Raw genomic sequence first — 22,763 nt, forward strand, 5'->3', positions numbered from 1 at the left:
AGCACTTTTCCCTTTCCACCAAAAGAAGGGAATTTTATTGCATATAAATTATATTTTAATAGTGTTTGAGTGGTAAATAAACTGATGATATTTACATTGGAAAGCTAATTGAAGAACTACTTTCTATAATAATTTGTATAGTATTACTATCTAATTCAATGTTTACTCTTCTCTGCATGTTGTTGCTATGATACTAAAAGGATTTTTTATTACAATAAAATAGTCTAGGGGTGGCAGGGTCTTCACAAAATCAACTAAAGGAGAAATAATCTTGAGCCCAGAAAAGGTGATCTTTTTTTTGTTGTTGTTATTTTTGCTTATTTTTTTTCCCCATAAAACCTGCCAAAAAGATATGAATGAGATTACTAGGTGTCTAAACATATTGCATAGGATCTGATTCTTCCTTATCTCTTAGTCCCTTTAAAGTTCTTTCAATTTTTAAATTATTCATTGATTTGTTTATTACAAAAAGAGGCATGGGGGTGGTGAGGGCCTCTAGTCACTGCAAGTGAACTCCAGATGCCACCTTGTACATCTGGCTTTACGTGGGTACTGGGGAATTGAACCTGGGCTCTTAGGCTTTGAAGACAGGCACCTTGCCCACTAAGTCATTTCTTCAGCCCCTCAATTTTTATTTTTAAAAATATTTTTATTTAGCCCTAGAAGGGAAAATGCTACTGTTGTTTGGCTAAATTTATATATTATGCCCACCAAAGTGCCCTTTAAATACTTTTGTTTATGCCCATATAATAATGCTACTCTCACTTTTGGTTAGAGAAGTTTCTCTTTTCAGATGGCAGTGTTTCAACACTCACCAAAGTGCTGAGAAGAAGTGACAGTAGAGTGTTCAACACTAAGTGAGACATCTCTATCACACCCTGTAAGGTTCAGAGACCATTGTGGAAGAGATGATGGTAAGAATATAAGAGGCAAAGGAAAGGGAAGCCTGTTTACAATATTGTCCTCCAGACACAAAGTGGGCTTGTCATTCATCACCTCACACAAGATCTGCATAATAGGAGGAAAAAAGATGATAACATCAAAATAGACTAGTTTGAAAGGAGAAGGGATTCAGTAGAGGGGGAAAAGGGAGGGTGGTGGGGGGATTATGATCACAGTATATTGTTTATATCCATGGAAGTTGTCAATAAAAGGGTAAAATATTTATTTGCAAGACAGAGAGAGAAAAGAAAGAAAGAAAGAATGAATATGGGCATATCAAGTCCTCTTGCTTTTGCAAACAAATTCCAGACACATGTGCCATACTGGAGAATCAAACCCAGGTTGGCAAGGTTTGCAAGCAAATACCTCTAGGCAATCTCCCGAGCCCTGAAGTGCTTTCATTTTTGAGTGAAATTTTAGATATAAATACTATATAAATCACTAGGAACATGCTATAAAACCATATCAATCCAAACTTGGAAATATTTGATTAAACATTTATGCAGGAAATAAAAACAGATTATTGACTGTATATACTTCATTACTTTTGTTGTAAAAAATATGTGTTGTGTTGGACTGTGATTACGGAGCATGGTTAAGGCATTGAAAACATGACAAAAAACACTACTATCAAAAACATGTATTTTCTTCACTAAAGAATATTAATCAGGGCTGGAGAGATGGCTTAGTGGTTAAGCACTTGCCTGTGAAGCCTAAGGACCCTGGTTCGAGGCTCAGTTCCCCAGGACCCACATTAGCCAGATGCACAAGGGGGTGCACGCATCTGGAGTTCATTTGCAGTGGCTGGAGGCCCCGGCATACCCATTCTCTCTCTCTATCTGCCTCTTTCTCTGTCTGTCTGTCACTCTCAACTAAATAAATAAACATGAACAGAAAAAGTTTTAAAAAAAGAATATTAATCAAAACTTAATTTGATAGTTTAAATATGGTGTTGGTAAAACAGATTTGGGTGGTCTTTGAAATCTAAGATCTTTGATTTTCTGGACCAATTATGTCCAAGAATGGAAATATTGCAACAATTATGCTTCAGGAACATAGGCAGTAAGACCATGGGATTTGCAGAGAAAGAAGATCTTCAATTGTAAATATTAGCAGGAATAATATTTCAAAAATAGTTTCAGCAAAAGAAGAAATACAGATGGCATATAAGCATCTAAAAAATGTTCTATGTCCCTACTCATCAGGGAAATGCAGATTAAAACTATATTGAGATTCCATCTCACTCCTGTCAGACTGGCTACCATCATGAAAACAAATGATCATAAATGCTGGCGGGGATGTGGAAAAAGAGGAATCCTTCTACACTGTTGGTGGGAATGCAATCTGGTTCAGCCATTGTGGAAATCAGTGTGGAGGTTCCTAAAATAGCTAAAAATTGATCTACCATATGACTCAGCTATAGCACTCCTAGGCATATATCCTAAAGACTCATCCCATTTCCTTAGAAGTACATGCTCAACCATGTTTATTGCCAATTGATAATAGCTGGGAAATGGAACCAGCCTAGATGTCCCTCAACTGATGAGTGGATAATGAAGATGTGGCACATTTATACAATGGAGTTCTACTCAGTGGTAAAGAAAAATGAAGCTATGAAGTTTGCAGGAAAATAGATGGATCTGGAAAGGATTATACTAAGTGAGGTAACCCAGGCCCAGAAAGCCAAGTGCCGCATGTTCTCCCTTATATGTGGATCCTAGCTACAGATGATTGGGCTTCTGTGTGAAAAGGAAAAAACTCAGTAGCAGAGGTTAGTAAGTTAAATAGCGATATAAAGGGAAGAGAAAGGAGGGGAGGAGGATACTTAATAGGTTGGTATTGTATATATGTAAGTAGAAGAATAAATTAATGGGGGTAAAAAGGCCCAAAGTGAGGTCAGAGGAAGAGACGGAGTAAAGGAAAGTTGGGGGGAGGGCTAATCAAAATCTAAGAGGATGCAGATAAATCATATGGAATCCTCTGGTTTTGGACAATGGAACACTCAGGAGCCATAGATCATTGTTAGAAATTTTTCAGTGCCAGGATGGGATACGTCCAGTGAGTTGTTGACCAGGGAGGTCCCTGATGCCCCCAAAACATTATAGGCCATTGCCGAGGCCCTTGGTTTCCCACCAGGAATAGATGGTAAGACCCTATTGCTGAAGACTCCACATACTTGGGCTTCAAGGCCACTGAGAAATCCTGCTGGAACTGAGCTGATAACCTCCTCCATGTAGACCAGCTGACAGAAAGCTTGAAGAAGCCATTCTACATGTAGTTCAGTGGGAGAAAGAGATACCACCAGTGAAGATACTCAACAGTGGACACTGCAAGCCTTATAATTGGCCAGCCAGGCCAAATGAGCCAATGGGTGCAATAGTGGCACGTCTGTCATGATGGAACCCAACTGCCCTCGAATTGGACTGGAGGCCCGCTCCATGGAGGGGAATACATCCCTGATACTGAAAACTTAAAACAGGGGTAGTCATGAGCCCTGGGGGTGTAACATCTACTGATGTCTGGAAAAATGTATATACTATGCTTATCAAACTGTCCAGTAAGCACTTCTTTTAATATACCCTAATATTAACGCTACTCTCACTTTGGGTAGAGAATCCTCTCTTTTCAGATGGCAGTGACCTTGGGATGACTCAGAAGGTATCATAGTGCTGGAAAGAAGTGACTGGAGTACCAAGTCAGATCTGATCACACCTTCCAAGGCTCAGGGTCTAATGCAGAAGAGGTGGTGGAAAGAATGTAAGAGCCAAAGGAAGGGTAGGACTCCTTACAGCATGCTCCTCCAGACACAAAATGGCCTGGATATCCATGACCTCACAGTGCCTGACACTACCTACACAAGACCATCATAAGAGGAGGAAAAGATCATGACATTAAAATAAAAGAGAGACTGATTGAGATGGGGAGGGGATATGATGGAGAATGGAATTTCAAAGGGAAAAGTGGGGGGGAAGGGTATTACCATGGGATATTTTTTATAATCATGGAAAATGTTAATAAAAATTGAGGAGAAAAAGTTTCAGAAAATGTGTTTTCTGAAAACCCTACCTTTCTAATCTAAGTGTGTACCTGAAGCAAGGTTAGATATGGATGTCTAGCAATGGCTTCCATGTAAGCAGAAGGCATGTCTTCTGTAGGGAATTAGAACAGCACTCTCCTCTGTTGCTGTGTTTGGTGTCAAGGCCTCCTACCCTCTGACTTTGGTGTGAGACACACTTTCCTCTATTTTTGTTACATGTGTCAATTTTCTCCCAATTTCTTATTTATATAGTCTCACAAATGATATTTTTTGAAAACCTAGTTTTTTATGAAAAAATAATTTTTGACAAAAATATGTCATACTCATGCCCTGAAGAAATTTCTGACTGTAGATTGGAAATAAGCTGTTGGGAACAGGAGGTTTGGAAGTTAGACTAGATGTGACTGTGGTTAAATAGCCGGCTGTTAGTAGGTATGTGAGTTCCAGCCAGTGTCTTAACCTTCCTGGGCCTCAGGGCCTTCATCCATCGAACAGGATTGATGCCTTTCAGGGTTGTTGAGAAGGTTTCTGGAGATATGGTGTCTCAACCCCAAATATCCCTGGAGGTTGTCCCTAAATCTGTATGTCCCAGGCTCCCATCTGACAAATGAAAAGTCATAATCTTGTCTTCTCTAGACTGCATCCCTAGGCCTATTTCCCACATGAACTTCAGAGACCCACAAAGATGGAGCTCCCACTTCACAGTGATCCAGCCCAGCTCAGCCTCGCCTCACACGTATAAAAACCAAGGTGACATCAGTCTACTGCTTGGCATCTACATATGGGCTTTCCTGAGGTTTTTGGTTGCTGTGAGGTATGAAGAGATGAACTAGACAAGTTTGCTTCTTCATCATTCAGTAAACACTGATGACTGTATTAAGAGTGGAGGAATCAGAGGCGGACAAGAAAGAATTGCTGAACCTCTTAGAGAACCTGCCCGGTAGTGGCAGCAAATAAGGCAAGGATGCAATAACTCAAGCAGTGAAGACAATGTGCTATGGGGTGGGGAAGTGGAGGCGCAGGGGTGCTCAAGTGCACTGGGCATGTGGGTGTAGGAGGGGGGCTTCCTATAGGAAGTGATGTCTACCCTCATAACACAATGGAAGTCAACACTACCTTGATGAAAAGGAGATGGAACCCAAGAACCCTGGCAGCTAAAATAGCATGGGTGGAGCAAAGCAATGGGTTTTATGAGCTGGAAAAGTACTGCAGTTGGAGTGAGGAAGGCAAATCCATTTACTTTCCCACACCGCACAAAAGGAAGAATCCTTTAAAGGGAGAAAAGCTATAAAAACTGAAGAAACAATGAATGAGGATTAGGTGCTATGAGATGAGGCTCAGGATCGGAGAGCCGTGGGAGGTGGTGATAGGATGAATGGCAGCCAAGCCTCCATTACAGAGTGACAGCTGGAGCTGCAATTTTCTAGGCCATGGCAATGCTCAGCCTGTTCGTAGACAGGTGCTTCCAGGCAGAGTGGAATCTGCTCCATGAGGCAGCCGTCCAACATGGAAGAGCAGGAGCCACAGCCACGTTATGGAGATTCACATAAGAACTGACTTGTACTTTCCTGCAACATCTCTGTGTGAAATCTGCTTTTCTACCTAAATCCAAGGAGTCACGAGGTTCTCTTCAGAATATTCTAATTAGGTGCACAAAATAATGGTGCAGCCCATACTGCGGAGCGAGTGATATTTCTATTCTTGCTGAGATTCTGCCGTCTTCCCTTTCCTCCCTGAAAGCATGGGGAGTGGAGATGGTTTCCAGTCTCTGCTGGATGATCAGCTAGACTTCCTCTGCCCTCATCGTTCCTTGCCATAAGGTTGTAAGAAAAACATATGTACAAGAAATTAAGGCAGCATTCCTACAAAATTTCGCATTTCCTGGAGCAGGCCACCAGGATGATTTTTACCAAAGAAGGCAAGCTGCTTTGAACGAACAGAGCAGAGCAGACTCTCATTTCTTCAGAGGACAGATGGCACACGGACTCACAGGTGACATCTTGCTTAGTATTTTACCCTTTTAAATTTCATAATGTACACAAATCTTAGAGCAGCTCTATATTTTAGTAAACATTTCAATAGTAAAATAAAACATAAACATAAAACATATACACATAATTTAACAAGAAATCAAATGATGTCCATAAAATACCAACTGGACTGGGACATAGGAGGTTGTTCCCCAGAATTCCCATGCATTTCTTGTTGCTCTTACAAGTAAGAACAGTAGCTTTTACAGTCAAAACATGCTCGGTTTTCATTGTAATTTTTGTTTTGCTACCTGTGATCTTACTCTAAATGATGCAGTTTAGTTTGACTTTTATGAAATTTAAATATAAATTTTTTTGCATTTATTAATCTGTCTGGTTTTTTTTTTTTACTCTGTTAGTAGGATTTAGGTAGCTATAGCTATTCATTTTCATTACTATATTAGCTGCTCTGTAACTGTGTGCTCTGCATTCACAGATATGGAGGGCCGACATGAGAATAGAAGTCCATATTTTTAAAATATTTTTTTAGGGGCTGGAGAGATGGCTCAGTGGTGAAGGCACTTGCTTCCACTTCCCATGTAAAGCCAGATGCAGAAAGTGGCACATGCATCTGGAGTTTGTTTGCAATGACCAGAGGCCCTGGTGTACCCATTCATTTTCTCTCTCTCTCTCTCTCTTTTTCTCTGCATCAAATAAATAAATAAATAAAAATATTGTTTAAAATTCTTAAAATATTTTAGTTTATTTGTTTTCAAGTAGAAAGAGATAATGGGCATGCCAGGGCCTCTAGCCACTGCAAATAAACTCTAGATGCATGTGCCAATCTCTGCATCTGGCTTTATGTGGGTACTGGGGAATCAAACCCTGGTTGTTATGGTTTGCAGGAAAGCACATTAACCAATAGGCCAAATCTTCAGCCCAAATTCCAGATTTGTTATGTGTGAACATGCAGGTATATGTGTGTTGGAGAGTGTGCATTTGCATGTGGAAACCAGAGAACTGAGAGTGTCATCCTCAGGGCTGTCCACCTTTTCTTGAGAAAGGGACTCTCACTGACATAGGCCTCAGCAATTAGGCTAGTGAGACCCAGAGGTCCTCCTGTCTCTGCGTTCTCAATACAATGTTTGCAGGCACATACCATGTTGCCTGACATTTTTTCGTGGCTCTCATCTTGACAAACCTTATCAAAGCATCTATTTCCCTAAACCCTCATTTTTTTTCATGTTAAAGATAAAAATGGGCTGGAGAGATGGGTTATCAGTTAAGGCATTTGCCTGCAAAGCCAAAAGATCCTGGTTCGATTCTCCAGGACCCACATAAGCCAGAGGAACAAGAGGGCACATGCATCTGGAGTTCGTTTGCAGTGGCTGGAGGCCCTGGTGTACCCATTCTCTCTTTCTGCCTCTTTCTCTCTCTTAAATAAATAAATAAATAAAATTTAAAATTTTTGAACGATAAAACTCAGGGCCTTGAGTATGCTAGGAAAGAACTGTATCATTGAGCTACATCCCAGCCCTCCTCAGATATTTGTACTGTGAAACCAATCCTTCTAAGACATAGGGATGATCTAATTACTCTATTACACCACAATTTCCTGTTTACTCTAGACAGTATTTTCTCTAGATGGTATTTGGCTTGTTTCTGATTTTTGGTATTATAAACAAGGTGATGTGTGAATACATTTTTGCATATCTTTGTACATATGAAGCAAGAGGAGTGTCATTGGTGAGTCACCCTGTATTCTCAGCACCCAACTGATAGAATATTGCCAAACTTTCTTCCCAGAGAATTTGAATCAACTTATGCATCCACCAAATAAATCAATATTAACTTATGATTTATGACCAAAACAACAACAAAAATTCCTTGATGTCATTATAATTCACACTGTAGTGAATGGTGAAAAATAATAAATAGTGGCACCACATTTCAAATGGTGAAAGAAATGGGGCAGCAATGCATAGTAAAGAGGCAGCAGGGAAGAGGCAGTTACTTCTATAAACAGAGACATTAGAGTTGATTTTCTGCCCCTGAACTGAATTTGATAGTCACCACTCGGTCCTGATAATGAAATATTAACGAGACCTGAATGCAACACCTCTTCTTGGGTCTATGAGAGAGGATAGGACACAGGGCAAACCAGTGCCCTGGGAGCAGAGGCAGGGAGGCGAACAGCTCAGTAGGGAAGGGAACCTGAGCTGTCTTCAAGGTGCTGGAGGCTCAGTGTCAACAAGTCAAGAGTTAAAATTCCAGGGGAGCCAATCACATGGAGCCCCATCATATTGTCAGTTATACTTTCAGTAGGTTCACACACCCAATATCAGGGGGAAAAACTCCTTTCTGGTAGGGAGAGAGGAAAACCAACCATTTTGAGATGCACCAGAGTTTTCTATCTTTGCTGAGCAGGACTGCCTTCCTTCGGAGAAGCTAGTTAAGCAGATCCCAACTTACTAGGGTTTTATTAGCACCTAACTGACCTAGGGGAAGGGAAACACTCAACTCCAGTGCAACCTTACTGTATTGTCACAATTAGGGAAAAAATACAAAAGAACACTTGTGAAGCCCATAGACCCCCTTGGCCCACTAAAAGTCTAATCAGAAAAAAAAAAACACTTCTCTTCCTCCTCATCTGAATATATTAGACCTAGTCGTAATAATTATTTCTATGTAGCTATCCTGTTTAAATATTAAAAGAAATCTAGGGTATGTAAAAAGTACTGAAAATGAAAAACTTAGGTATAAATTTAACAAAAAGATATAAAAGATCCATTTATGGTAAACTATAAAACTTGGGTCAGGCACTTGTTCAGAGTAAGGTGGACTAGATCACTCGGGTTCCAGTAGGTGCTTTCCCCCTCCTGTGTGTAAACCAGTCATACACATGGAATGACTGTTTGTGCCTGCCCTGAGTAGGGAGAATGATGCTGTTCAGCACTGGTTTTGCTCCGTTGAGGGCCCAGCACAGATGCATGTACAGATCACCTACTCACATCCATTCAGAACAAGGAGGGCTAGACTTCCACATAGAGGACTCCAGAGAGCAGTGCCTTAGGCTCACCCCCACACCCAGCCCAGGTTTCCATATAGACCACTTGCCCACCTCCACTTGGAACAAGGCTGGACTGTGCACCGCAGGCCCCAATGGAGATGCTATTTCTGCATTCTCAGCAAGACAAAGGTTTATTTCTATATGGGCAGACCCCAACGCAAAACAAGTAACACCAGGATCTGAGGCAAGATCTCCCCACCAAGAATGTCTAGCCCCATAGTTGAAGACTACAGTGAATATTCCTTACATGAAGCTTCAGACAAAGAATTCCAAAATGCAATTATGAAAAGCATATACAACAAATTTAAAGAGGACATTAACACATGGCTGAATGAAATGCAAGAAAATCATGCTAAATAGACACCTGAATGAATTCAAAGTGAAATAAACAAATACCTGAATGACTTTCAAGAGAACAGAATCAACTCAATGCAATGAGAAAGTCAAACCAAGAAAGGAAAAGGAAACACAATAAAGATGATGAAGAAAAGCCTAATAGAAATAAAAAATAAAATAACTCAATTGTATTATGTCTGACTATACTACAATAAAGCTAGAAATCAGCAACAAGAGAAACAACAGAAAACACAAACTCTTGGAGATTGAACAAAACACTATTGAACAATGAATAGGTCATTAAAGAAGTCAAAAAGGAAATCAGAAAAATTACTAGAACTGAATAAAAATGAAAAAGAAAACATAGCAAGACATATAGGAAATAATGAAGGTACTCCTAAGATAGAAGTTTATAGTTCTAAATGCCTATACTACCAAAATGCAGGTATCTCAAATAAATGACTTAATGATCTATCTTCAGGCTTTGGATAAACAAGAACAATCCAAACCCAATAGTATAAGGTGGAAAGACATAAGCAAGACCAGAACAGAAATCAATAAATTAGAAATGATGAAAGCAACTTAAAAACTAATGAAACAAAGAGCTGATTCTTTGAAAAAAAGAAATAAACAAAGGCTGGAGAGATTGCTTAGTGGTTAAGGAGTTTGCCTGTGCAGCCAGTTAAAAAAAAAAAGGACCTTGGTTCAATTCCCCAGAACCCACGTAAGCCAGATGGACAAGGGGGATCATGTATCTGAAGTTCATTTGCAGTGACTGGAAGCCCTGGCTTGCACATTCTCTCTTCCTCTCTTTCTCTCCCTCTCTCTGTGCCTCTTGCCCTCTCTCACATAAATAAAAATAAAATATTAAAGAATAAACAAAATTGATGAACCCTTAGTCAAATTAACCACAAGAAATATAGAGAAGACCCTAGTCAACAACATTAGAGATAAAAATGAGATATTATATCAGTGAAATTGAGAGACTCATAAGGATATACTTCAAAAATTATATTCAACCAAATTGGAAAATTTGGAAGAAATGGATGAATTTGACAAATATGATCTGCCAAAGTTAAACATAAAAGAGAGAAGTAATCTAAATTATAGCTATAACAACTAATGAGTTTGAAGCAGTAATTAAAAACTTCCCAACCAAAAAAAAAAAAGAAAGAAAAAGAAAAAGAAAAAAGTCCAGGGATAGACAAACTCACTTTTGAATTCTACCAAATATCCATGGAAGAACTGAAGATACTGTTTCTCAAGTTAGTTTCAAAAAAAAAAAAATTAAAATGAGGGAAATTTCTCTAACTCCTTCTATGAAGCAAGCATCATACTAACACTAAAATCAGAAAGAGACACAAGAAAATTATAGACCAATATCCAATATCCTTAATAAACTTGAATGTAAAAGTTCTCAATAAAATTATTGCAAATAGAATCCAAGAACTCATCAAAAATATGACCCACTGCTGCAGTCAGGTTCACATTACCACCAAGAGCAGCTTGTGGGAAAGAGGTTTATTTTTGCTTACAGGCTTGAGGGGAAAGCTCTATGATGGCAGGGAAAATAATTCTCATAAGCAGAGGGTGGACATCACCCACTTGCCAACATCAGGTGGACAAGGACAGGAGAGTGTTCTAAGCACTGGCAAGGGGACACTGGCTATAACACCCAGAAGCCCACCCCCAACAATAACACTGCCTCCAGGACACTTTAATTCCCAAATCTCCACCAGCTGGGAACCTAGCATTCAGAACACCTAAGTTTATGGGGGACACCTGAATCAAACCACTACACCCACCTTGATCAAGTATGTTTCGTTCCAGTAATACTGGGATGCTTTAACATATTGAAATTAATAAATGTAGTACATCATATAAATAGACTTAGTAGATGCTGAAAAGGCTTTTGACAGAATACAACATCCCTTCATGATAAAAATACTGGAGGGACTGGAGATGGGAGGATAACATATTTCTTTTACTTTTTATTTATTTATTTGAGAGTGACAGACAGAGAGAAAAAGAGACAGAGAGAGCTAGAGCTAGAGAGAGAGAGAGAGAGGGAAAGCCACTGCAAACAAACTGCATATGCATGTGCCACCTTGCACATCTGGCTAATGTGGGTCCTGGGGAAGGCTTCACAGACAAGTGCATAACTGCTAAGCCATTTCTCCAGCCCCAGAGATCACATTTCAACATAATAAAGGTTCTGGACAACAAATATAAAGCCAATATCATAGTAAATGGACTTGAAGTATTCCCACTAAGTTCTGGTACAATATTGGGTTTATACTTTCCATACTGCTATTTAACATAACACTTGAAGTCTTAGCTCAAGCAATAAGACAAGAAAGAGAAATAAAAAGGATATAAATTGGGAAGACATTAGTTGAACTTGCTTTATTTGCAGATGATATGATTCTGTACCTAAGAGATCCACAAGATTCTACCAAATAGCTACTAAAGCTGATAAACAGATTCAGCAAAAGTGGCAGGATATAAAATTTACACACATAAATTAGTAGTCTTCATATATACCAATGACAAACATACTGTGAAAGAAATTATGGAAATAGCTTCCTTTACAAAAGCCACAAAAATTAAATTAAACATCTTGGAATACACCTATCCACAGAAATGAAAGACTTCTATAGTATAAACATTAAAACATTGAATAAAGAAACTGAGGGAGACATGTAGGAAGTTGGAAAGATCTCCTTTGCTCATAGGTTAATAATTATTTAAAAATGGCCACCCTACCAAAAGAAATATACAGATTCGGGCTGGAGAGATGGCTTAGCAGTTAAGCGCTTGCCTGTGAAGCCTAAGGAACCTGGTTCGAGGCTCGACTCCCCAGGACCCACATTAGCCAGATGCACAAGAGGGCACATGCGTCTGGAGTTTGTTTGCAGTGGCTGGAGGCCCTGGCGTGCCCATTCTCTCTCCCTCTCTCTGTCTGCCTCTTTCTGTCCCTCTCTGTCTGTCTCAAATAAATAAACAAAAATAACAAAAAAATTAAAAAAAAAAGAAATATACAGATTCAATGAAATTTTAATCAAAATTCCAGCACCAATCTCATCTTCACAGAAATAGGAAAAGAAGTCTCAAAATTCATATTCAAGCACAAAAGTCCAAGGATAGCTAAAAATGGTCTCAACAGAAAGAATACTGTTGGTTGTATCACCAAACCTGACTTCAGGACATGCTACAAAGCTATAGTAATAATAACAGCATGCTACTAGCACAGAATCAGACACATAGATCAATAAAATAGAATAGAATATGCAGGTAAATTTCAAGTAATTACAGATACCTGATATTTGATAAAGAGGCCAAAACCAAACATATGGCAAAGATAGGATTTTCAACAAAAGGTCTTGGAAAAACTGGATAACAAACTACATTCAGAAGATGAATTTAGGTCCTCTTCTCTTATCCTGAAAAAAAAAAAAAAAAAAAAAAACCTCCAAATAGATCCAGTACCTCAATATAACCTGAAATTGTAAAATGACGAGATGAAAAATTAGAGAGAACACTCCAAGATATAGGCATAGGGAAATATTGTCTGAATAAGATTCTAGTAGACCAGGGAATCATGTAAACACTCAACCACTGGGATCTGATTAAAATTTTTTTAAAAATGACCATACAATAAACCAAACCATCAGTAGTCAACAACCTATAGAATGGGAGAAAAGTCTTTGCCATGTATACATCTGACAATATCTAATATAGAAAGAATGCAAAAAACTAAGCACTAAATAAATCAATCAACTCAATCAAAAATGGGGCAAGGGCTGGAGAGATGGCTCAATGCTTGGGTTCTTGCTTGCAAAGAACCTAGTACTTAGGTAAAACCAGATGCACAAGGTGGCACATGTGTCTGGTGCTCATTTGCAATAGCTAGAAGCCCTGGTATGCCCATTCTCCTGACTCTTCCCAAGAAAGAAAGAAAGAAAGAAAGAAAGAAAGAAAGAAAGAAAGAAAGGAAGGAAGGAAGGAAGGAAGGAAGGAAGGAAGGAAGGAAGGAAGGAAGGAAAGAAAGAAAGATTTTTTAAAAATGTGGCAGGAAACCAACAGAAGAAGAAACACAAATAGCTAATAAACATCTAAAAGTATGTTCAAAATCTTTAGCCATCAAGGAAATGGAAATTAAAGTGACTTTGAGATTTTATCTCATATCAGTCAAATGGCTATCATATAAAAATCAAGTGACAACAAATGCTGGAGAGGGTGTGGGGAACGAGATGCAGATGACCGTGCAAACTTGTACAGCCACTGTGGAAATCAGTATGGAGGTTTCTCAAGAAATAAAAAAAAAAAAAAATAGATCTAACGTTTGGCCCAGCTATGCCACTCTTCAGCCGACAGCCTGAAGACTGTGTTTTACTATAGAGATCTACAGAGATACTCGCTCAGCCATGTCTGTTGCTGCTCTAGTCACACTGAGAAAATGAATCCACCCAGGTGCCCATCAACTGATGAATGGATAATGAAGATGTGACACATATACAAAATGGAATTCTATTCAGTGTTAAGGAAAAAAAAAAACACCTCTGAAATCTACAGTAAAGTGGGTAGAATTGGAAAAAAATTATACTAAGTGAGAGAATTTAGGCTCAGAAAGATGAACACTGCATCTTCTTGCTCATATGTGGATCCTAACTTGGAACAGTTTGAATTGTGGGTAATTTGTAGTAAGCAACGTCAGTACTACCCAAGAAGCTAGAATGAGGACTGGAGGCAGGGGATGTGGGGAAGGGTCAGCAAGGAGATCATTACCAGGCAAGTGGCACAAACTAAAGGTGGGTTAAAAGGGTCTGGGTGAGGATGGAGGAATGGGAAGGAGGGGGAATACACAAAACTAAAGGCAGCATGAATCAGTTTTGCAGAAGCCTAGTTCTTTGTTAACTAATTAAAAGATATGAGAGGGAAGGAGAGAGAGAGTTTGGGCTTTACCCTCAAACCCTGGGTTATTTCTGGTATATCCCTGTGCCAGAATTGGTTCACTCTCCCACAGTGACCTGTTGGTCAGAGAGGCCCATGAAGCACCCAAAACAACAACACAGGTTTATTGCAAAGCACTTGGTTACCTACCAGCACTAGGTGATAAGGTGCTTATTGCTGAAGCCACTACAGGCTGTGGTAGCAGGGCATTGAGAAATCTAGCAGGAATGGTGATAGAATCCATCTCCCTACTGGGTAGCTGTCATAGTGCTACAAAATGCTATGTGAGCTGCTGGTAGATAAAAGTCACCAACAATGTGAACAAATACTGTATTCTGTAAATTACAAAATTCCCCAGTCATGCAGGTTGTACCCACCAGTGAAATAGTGACACATAAGTAATGGTGGTAATAATTGATATTTGATTAAATATGAAGCCTTCTCAGTGTAAGGGATTTCAGACCTGGCACTGAGAATCAAGTCAAAAGCCAATGGCTTGGAAGGTCATACACCATAAAGGGAAGCTTCCACTGGTCTTTGGCTAAAAAGCTTCCAAATGTATGTTTATCCCTTTTGATCAATGCTGTGCTCATTGTTGTTTTGGGAACCAGCCTTTTACAGTTGGCAGCAAGCTTGCCAATGTAAGTTTATTGCAACAAATGCATCACTCTGGTGGAGAATCCTGACAGCACCGGAGGCTGTGCATGTGCAGGAGCAGAGAGCATGTGAGGAATCCCTATGTCTTCTACTCAGCTTTGCGGTGAACGTAAATCTCTTTAACATAACCTTTAAAAAAGCTGGAGAAATGGCTTAATGGTTAAGGTGCTGGCCTGCAAAGCCAAAGGACTCAGGTTTAATTCCCCAGGACCCACGTAAGCTAGATGCAGAAAGTGGCATCTGAAGTTTGTTTGCAGTGGCTAGAGGCTCTGGTTCACCCGTTCTCTCTCTCTCTTTCTCTCCCTCCTTCCCTCTTTCTCAAATAAGTAAAATAAATAAGAAATGTTTTTAAAAGCCTTAAAAATACAACTGGATCCTCATGTTGCTTTGGTTTATATTTGTTAATTACTACTGTTATGAGTATTGGCTATATGAATTTGCTCTTTTGTGAAGTTCCCATGAAAGTCTTTTATCCATTTGTACATTATCTTCTTATTTTCCTCTTCCATATTTTACTTCATTCTCTTTTGCTAAAATTTCATTGATTTGCAGAGAGAGACAGAGAAGAAAGACAGAAAGAATGGGAGATTGAAGGCATCCAGCTGCTGCAAATGAACTCCAGATGCATGTACCGCTTTGTGCATCTGGCTTTACATGGGCACTAGGGAACTGAACCCAGGTTGTTAGGGTTTGCAGGCAAGCACCTTAACCATTGAGCCATTTCTTTATCCCCCCCCCGACTTCATTCTCTTCAAGATATCTTTCAATGAACAAGAGTAAAGTTATTCAGTCAAATCAGTCAGTCTTTCCTACTTGAAACTGTGCTGTTGAGTTTTTTTTTTATGACTTGGTTTCCATATTGTAATCTCAGGATTGGCTTCTGGTGGGCACAAGAGCTCTGTACAGGAGATGGTACAGATGCAAAACCATGGGCTTCTGGAGTGGCCCTGGGCCCCTAACTCTATACCCTTGATAATCTTCGTTTTTTCCACTCCTGGAGGCCAGGAACCCTTGACAGCAATGGAGAAAAGCTTATGGCTCATTCTTGCTGAGATGCTGAGATGTCTTGTGAGATGTTGGCTCACTGTGCTCTCAGCCTCGGGAGACCCTGGTGCACATCTCCCTTCTTTTACTTTTTGTCTCAATCCTTTGGGCATTGTCTACTCACCCTTGATTCTCTCTTGATCCCCACATTCCTAAGCTTGTATGAGGCCGTCTCACCAGGCACTCATTCTACACCATTATCACTGCTCTGACCGTAGTACATGCCAAGCTTTAGTATTTCTTTCTTTTTTTTTTTTTTTTTTTTTTTTTTGGTTTTTCAAGGTAGGGTCTCACTCTGGTCCAGGCTGACCTGGAATTAACTCTGTAGTCTCAGGGTGGCCTCGAACTCATGGCAATCCTCCTACCTCTGCCTCCCGAGTGCTGGGGAGGCATGATGCACATGCCTAGCATGATGCACAGCATGTGTAGCCAGTAACAGCTCCTCGTCTGACCACGAATTCTGGAAAGTGTCATCAAAGTCATTGGCCTAGTGACTGCCTACATTTTAGAGATGTCCTGTGAACTCGCTAATAAAGGGTGTATTTTTGCTTACCACTAACTTCTATTAGGATTTCTTTCTCAGTATGGAAATACTGGTAGTCAGATGAAGGTGGAGGCGAGTAACAGGGCACTCGGAAGTCTGCTGGGATAACAAGAGGCCCTCAAGGCCAGCTGTGGACACTGGATAATAGGCTCCACTCAAGTCATCATAAGCACCCTCTACCCTGTGCAGTTTAGGGAAACTTGCAAAGTCTGGCCAAAGCAAAGAGGGAGCTTCCGTGTGGACTGGATGTGTTTGTAGCTGCCACCATGTGGATTCTGTGTAATTCAGGCTGTTTATCTTTTAAAGATAGGGTAGTGACTGCCCAGCTCACAGCTGGACCCTGCTGCTCCAAGCTTCAGAGCACTTCCTTCCTGGCCTCGCAGGGCTTCCTGCTCTGGTCTTATCACCAAACAAAACTTGACACTGTACTGGAATGCACTTATGGTCCATAAATGGCCATCTCTTGCTTTCTACATTTATAAACAACTGTTTTCAACCAAACACCTCCTTGATTCCCAGATCCACACTTTCTTTAGCAGAGCAGCTTTCAGATGTGTGCATGGTCCCTCTCTATCCCTTGTTTTCACATGAACTTTTAAAGTTATGTTTTGTGAGCTGAGAAAGAGCAAATGGTGCATCTCTAAGTATTTGAGAAGAGTCAGAAGCGTGGTGTTTACAGCAAGTTTGGGGAATGACTTTCTGCTCATGTGAATTGATCTGGGCTTTTTCCTCACCTCATCACACATCTGCCTTAAAGCAGGTGGGTAGGTGGGTGGGTGGTGAGTAATACCAGGTGAGCAGGCACATGTTTGGTACTGAGACCTTTGACTTCCCTCGCAAATTTCAAGTGTGTTCATTCTTTCTCATCCTCTGAGATGTGCTGTGCTACTTCCTTGAAATTCCAAGGTGAGCCTTAGACAATTTTCAGGCTGAAAATTAAAATTTATAATGCTAAAGTCTTTAATGATGGGATGAGCCTCTCAGCAGGAATTTTGAATCTTGCTTCCCGGAGCTCTTTAGTGTTCACAAAGACAGAACAGCAGAACGAGTTCCGGGGCATCAGAGCAAAAGCTGCTCTTTGCTTTGCAGTGCATTCAATGAGCTCTATTTTGAAATGATTTAAAATTTGGTATGGTACTGATCTGTACAATGCAATGAAAGGGAAATGCAGCTTCAAGGAGGTTTCTGGGAGTGCCTTAGCTTTCTGAATTCAACTGCCTTTCATGAGCTCATCAGCCTTCTTAAGATATTCTGATCTTTTACCCAGGCCAGGGGAATTTCCTCAGATATGATTAAAGAGTGGGCAGGGCCATGTCCTCAGAAGTCAGAAGACTTAATATTGGAAACATGAACTGTCTTGGCGCCATTCCCGGTTTTATTTCAGAAGAATTCCCCCTTGAAGAACAGCTCCCACGATGGAAGGCAGGGGATGGAGGAAGCCTTTTGAAATGAATTTGTTTTTTCGTCTGAAAGTTGAAGCTTTTTCTCTGCTTGCCTCTGGAAACTACTAAAGACGGTCAGGGAAAACATCTTGAAGTCTCTTTTTTAGGATGAGTACATTAAACAAGTGACGAGTACTTGAAAATTCTTACTGTAAGGTATACAACCATCCCAGGCTATTATTTCCATTACTTCAATCACAGGGCCCTGGGGGTGGCGGTGGCTTAGAGCTTTTACTGTCTCTTTAAGGGAGAGGAAGCTTTAATGAAGCGCATAGCACACCATCCACTCTCTTGTGACATTCATGAAGAAGTGGAATAGGGCAGATAAGAACTGGAGATTCCAGACTGAACCGGGAAGGAAGGCTTGTGAGGAGATGTGGTCTGTTGAGGCTGATGGAGAAGCAGCCCCTAGCTTGGGTACAAGGGAGGGCCAAGGCTGGAGGCAGGAAAGAGCTTGGATGGTCAAAGATCCAGAATGCTGAGAGGGAAAGGTCACGAGTGATCTTCTAGGCTATGCGAGGAATTTGAGATATTGGTTTTTATTTTGATAAATATATATAGAAGATAAAATTTTCCATTTTTAATTATTTTTAGTACACTATTCAGTGGCATTAAGTACATTTATACCATTGAACAATCACCAAATCTAATCCATCTCCAGAACTTTTTTATCTTCCCCAGCTGAGACTCCATTCCCATCACCAAATGCCCCTCATCCTGGGTCCAGCAGCCACCATTGCACTTTTTATTTCTATGAGTTTAGCTAATCCAGGTGACTCACATAAGTGGACTCATTTGTCCTTTAGGGGCAGGTTTACTCCACTTAGGACAATGTCTTCCAGCTTCATTCATGCTGTAGAATGTAGAGGATTTCATAGTTTCTTAAGCTGCATAATTTCTATTATATGTATATACTGTATTTTATTCATATATTTATTTGTCAGTGGACATTTTGGTTGTTCAGACCCTTTTACTACTGAGAATAAAGCTGTATTAACATTGGTACACCAGTCTGTCTGAACCACTTTTCTGCAGTCTCTGGGGCAAGTACTGAAGTGGAATTTCTGGATCACATAGTAATTCACTATTATATGTAAAACCACCACACTATTTCCCACAGCTTTTTCACAGAATTTTGTATTCTTACCCAGGTTGGGTTGCCTCTGTTTCCCTTTTTATTTCTTTCTTTTTTTTTTTTTTTCGAGGTAGGGTCTCACTCTGGCCCCGGGCTGACCTGGGATTCACTATGGAGTCTCAGGATGGCCTCGAACTCATGGCAATCCTCCTACTGCTGGGATTAAAGGTGTGCGCCACCACACCCAGCTCTTCTTTCTTTCTTTCTTTTTTTTTAAATTTAGGTTCTGGATATCTGAACTCAGGTTCCAATGCTTTCACAGCAAGAACTTTATCCACCAAGCCACCTCTCCAGCCTTAGCCAACATTTCATACTCTCACAGCAACGTATAAGGGTTTCCACTGCACCAGATTCCTGCCACCACTTGTGATTTGCTGCTGTTTTCTTATAACAGCCATCTTATGGGTAAATGTGGGCTTTCTATTTGAGGTCATGCATGATTTCAACAAGGAACTGATATGATTCCTTGTCATTTTAAAGTGATCTCTCCTGCTGCTTGATGGGGAAGTGACAAAGTCCAAATGCAGACCCAGAACTGTCTTTCTACTGCTACTCAGGTCTTACATATTTGGGGTCATCTTCTTCTGGTGAGAGCAGCTTAGTTTCCAGAAATGAGGACCAGTGATTATACTAATCTACTTTGAAGAGTTGTTACTATGAGAGACCTCGAAGGGCTTCCATGAATAAATAAATAAAATACATTTGGAAAATGTTAGACAATTATTAAACTGAGAATCTGTTTTGGAATTCATCTTAGTACAGTTTAATAAATCCAGCTGTGGATTGTTGGGATGCAATGAATATACTTCTTTGAATGCTGGAGTCCTGGCTCATCAGGCACACGTGACAGAGGGACTTGTCTAGGAGGAGGTATGTGAGGCAGGTAGAAAGTTTGACCCAAGAGAGAAGATGATGACGGCTAAGAATGAATATCTGCAATTACACAGAATCAGGTTTGAAGCTTGTGACCAGCAGTGCTTCCCCACATTAGTTCCTTCACCTCTGACATCAGTTTTGTTATCTGTAGAAGATAAATGTGATACCTGTGTCTGAGGGGCACTGGGAGGGTTAGAGTTGGCATCACATGTACAGAACTTCATTTAATAAAGACTAGTTATCTTTAATCATGATTAATGTAACTGTGGTGCAAATGTTTTCTGCAGAAAGGAGAAAGTCTGGACACTGTCCAAAAAGGGTAGTGTGGTAATTTAGCATGTGGGGCAGGACACATTAGAGGTGGCAAAGTTTCTTTCTCACTCTTCATAGTACGTCTATCCAGATTTTAACAGACTTTGCTGGACGCAAAGCAAAGATGCTTTGTCCTCTTCCAGACTCTTTTCCTCTATAGTTAGCACAGAGATTAGCTTCTAAAACAACTGATCACAGGGCAATTGAGACCTGGAGTTCAGTGGGCACTGGGGTGAAACACTGTGACTGGGCCAATGGAGGAGGCAGAAGGAATTGGTCTGTGAAATAAATGGTGCTTGAAGTCACCAGTCATTATTAAATGGTTAGAAGTTGGACTAGGGCTTCTGAAAGGTCCTGGAATTGGAACGTCATATGGTGGCCATTTATATAGAGGTGGAAAACTGTGGCAGATCATAGGGTGGACAGACCACTCATGGGGAGCCAGAGGATGTGTGAATTAAAGTTGTGCTGGCAGAACTGGGAAACTGATCACATGATGGAGCTGCAGAAGAGAGAAGAGCCAGTGACCCTGGGAGAAGGAGCTCTTGATGGCGTGGAGTCCACCAGCACAGGTGCCTGGGAGCATGGTGTCCAAGGCAGGCCTGAGCTTCTGATCGACCCAGGAGACAGCAGTGGAGGATGCTGGAACTTGGGTGCAGAGAGACAGAGGGAAAGTCCCAGTGATGGTTGGCTGTGACAATTTTAGAGCTGCTGGAGAAATTGCATCATCAGATGAAATTGAGGGATTGCTGGCATGAAGGACGTCTTGAGACTGTAGTTTTAGCTTTTTAGACTGGAGGAGGATCAGAATGAAACAAAATTTTATCAAATAATTATCTTACAAAAATTGCTTCAAATTTATGTGCTTTTATGATTAAATAAATGCAGTCTCAGATATATAAATTATCTATCACCCCAAAAATGCTGCAAGAAAACTAACGTTGTTTTTTTTTTTAAGAAGAATAAAATGTTTCCTTATTGTTTGTTTTTTCTGAGTTTGTTTTTGATTTTCCAAGGTAGAATCTCACTCTAGTCCAGACTGACTTGGAATTCACTATGTAGTGGCAGGGTGGCCTTGAACTCATGGTGATCCTGCTACCTCTGCCTCCTGAGTGCTGGGATTAAAGGTGTGTGCCACCATGCCCAGCTTTTCCTTATGTTTTAACTTTACCAAACCCACACAAGTTAAATGCATTCTAGCTATTTTCACTCAGCCTCTTGAATTTTGTTTTTATCTACTATTTCAAAATTCATATTAGCCTTCCTTTAAAAATTTTATGCTAGCTTTCTTTTAAAATGGATTTACTGGCATCTGCTGCACCTATTATTTTCTATTGTGTTTCACCAGAAACAGGGTGATCAACTTTTAATTTTTCTAAGTAAGGACACTTTTATTTTGGTCAAAAGCTCCTCTTATTAATAGCACCATTGGACCAAAGAAATGGCATGAAAATACAAAACCATATGAATACATTTAGCTTTACGGAATGAGGCAACTCCATCAACTGCTTACTATCTCCAGGATAAAAGTAAGTTAAAAGCAAATAAGCAGAGACCAAGAAGATGGGACAGTCAATAAAGTGCTTGCCACACAAGCATGAGGACCCAAGTTTGGATCACAAACACCTACCTAAGAGCCAAGCATGGTGGCTGAAACCTTCAGTCCCAGTGCCAGGGAGTTGGAGGCAGGAGGAACTCTGGGGCTCAGTGAGCTTCATGTTCAGTAGGACACCTTATTTCAAAAAATAAGGTGGAGCAATTGAAGAAGACTCCTCATATCGACCTATGGGCTCTATAGGCAGTACACATGTACACATACATACACATACACATACATGCAGACCATACACACAAACATACATTTACAAAAATCTTACAAACATACATTTACAAAAATCTTACAAACAAACAAATAAGCAATAAGAGGATGGGGCCTGGGATATGGTAGAATATTAATGTAGTATTAGGTAGGTATTGGCTCATCCCCTGGCACCACAAAACCAAGCCAAACCAATACTGAAGAATATTATGTAGAATATATATATACATACATACATATATATACATATACATATATAAAACTATTTGTTCATAGGTATGCATAAATAGGTACATGAGAAACCAGTATTAACAGATGCTTGATAAGTAGACTAGGAGAGACTGACTTTTCATTGAGTTTTATTTATTTATTTATTTATTTGCTTATTGAAGTTCCATGAACATTCAAAAATACCTAATCAAAAGAAAATAAGCTTTGTGAAAAAAATTGGTCCCATGTCTTTGTTTTTCATTTTGTCTTAAACCATTACAACTTTCTCTTAGGGGCTGGTTAGATGGCTCAGCAGCTAAAGGCATGTTCTTGCAAAGCCCAGCAGCTCAGTTCCTATTCCCCAGTACCTATGTAAAGTCAGCTGCACAAAGGGGCGCATGTGTCTGCAGTTCATT

Source organism: Jaculus jaculus, chromosome 2, assembly GCF_020740685.1.
Source record: "Jaculus jaculus isolate mJacJac1 chromosome 2, mJacJac1.mat.Y.cur, whole genome shotgun sequence".
NCBI classification, from domain to species: Eukaryota; Metazoa; Chordata; class Mammalia; order Rodentia; family Dipodidae; genus Jaculus; species Jaculus jaculus.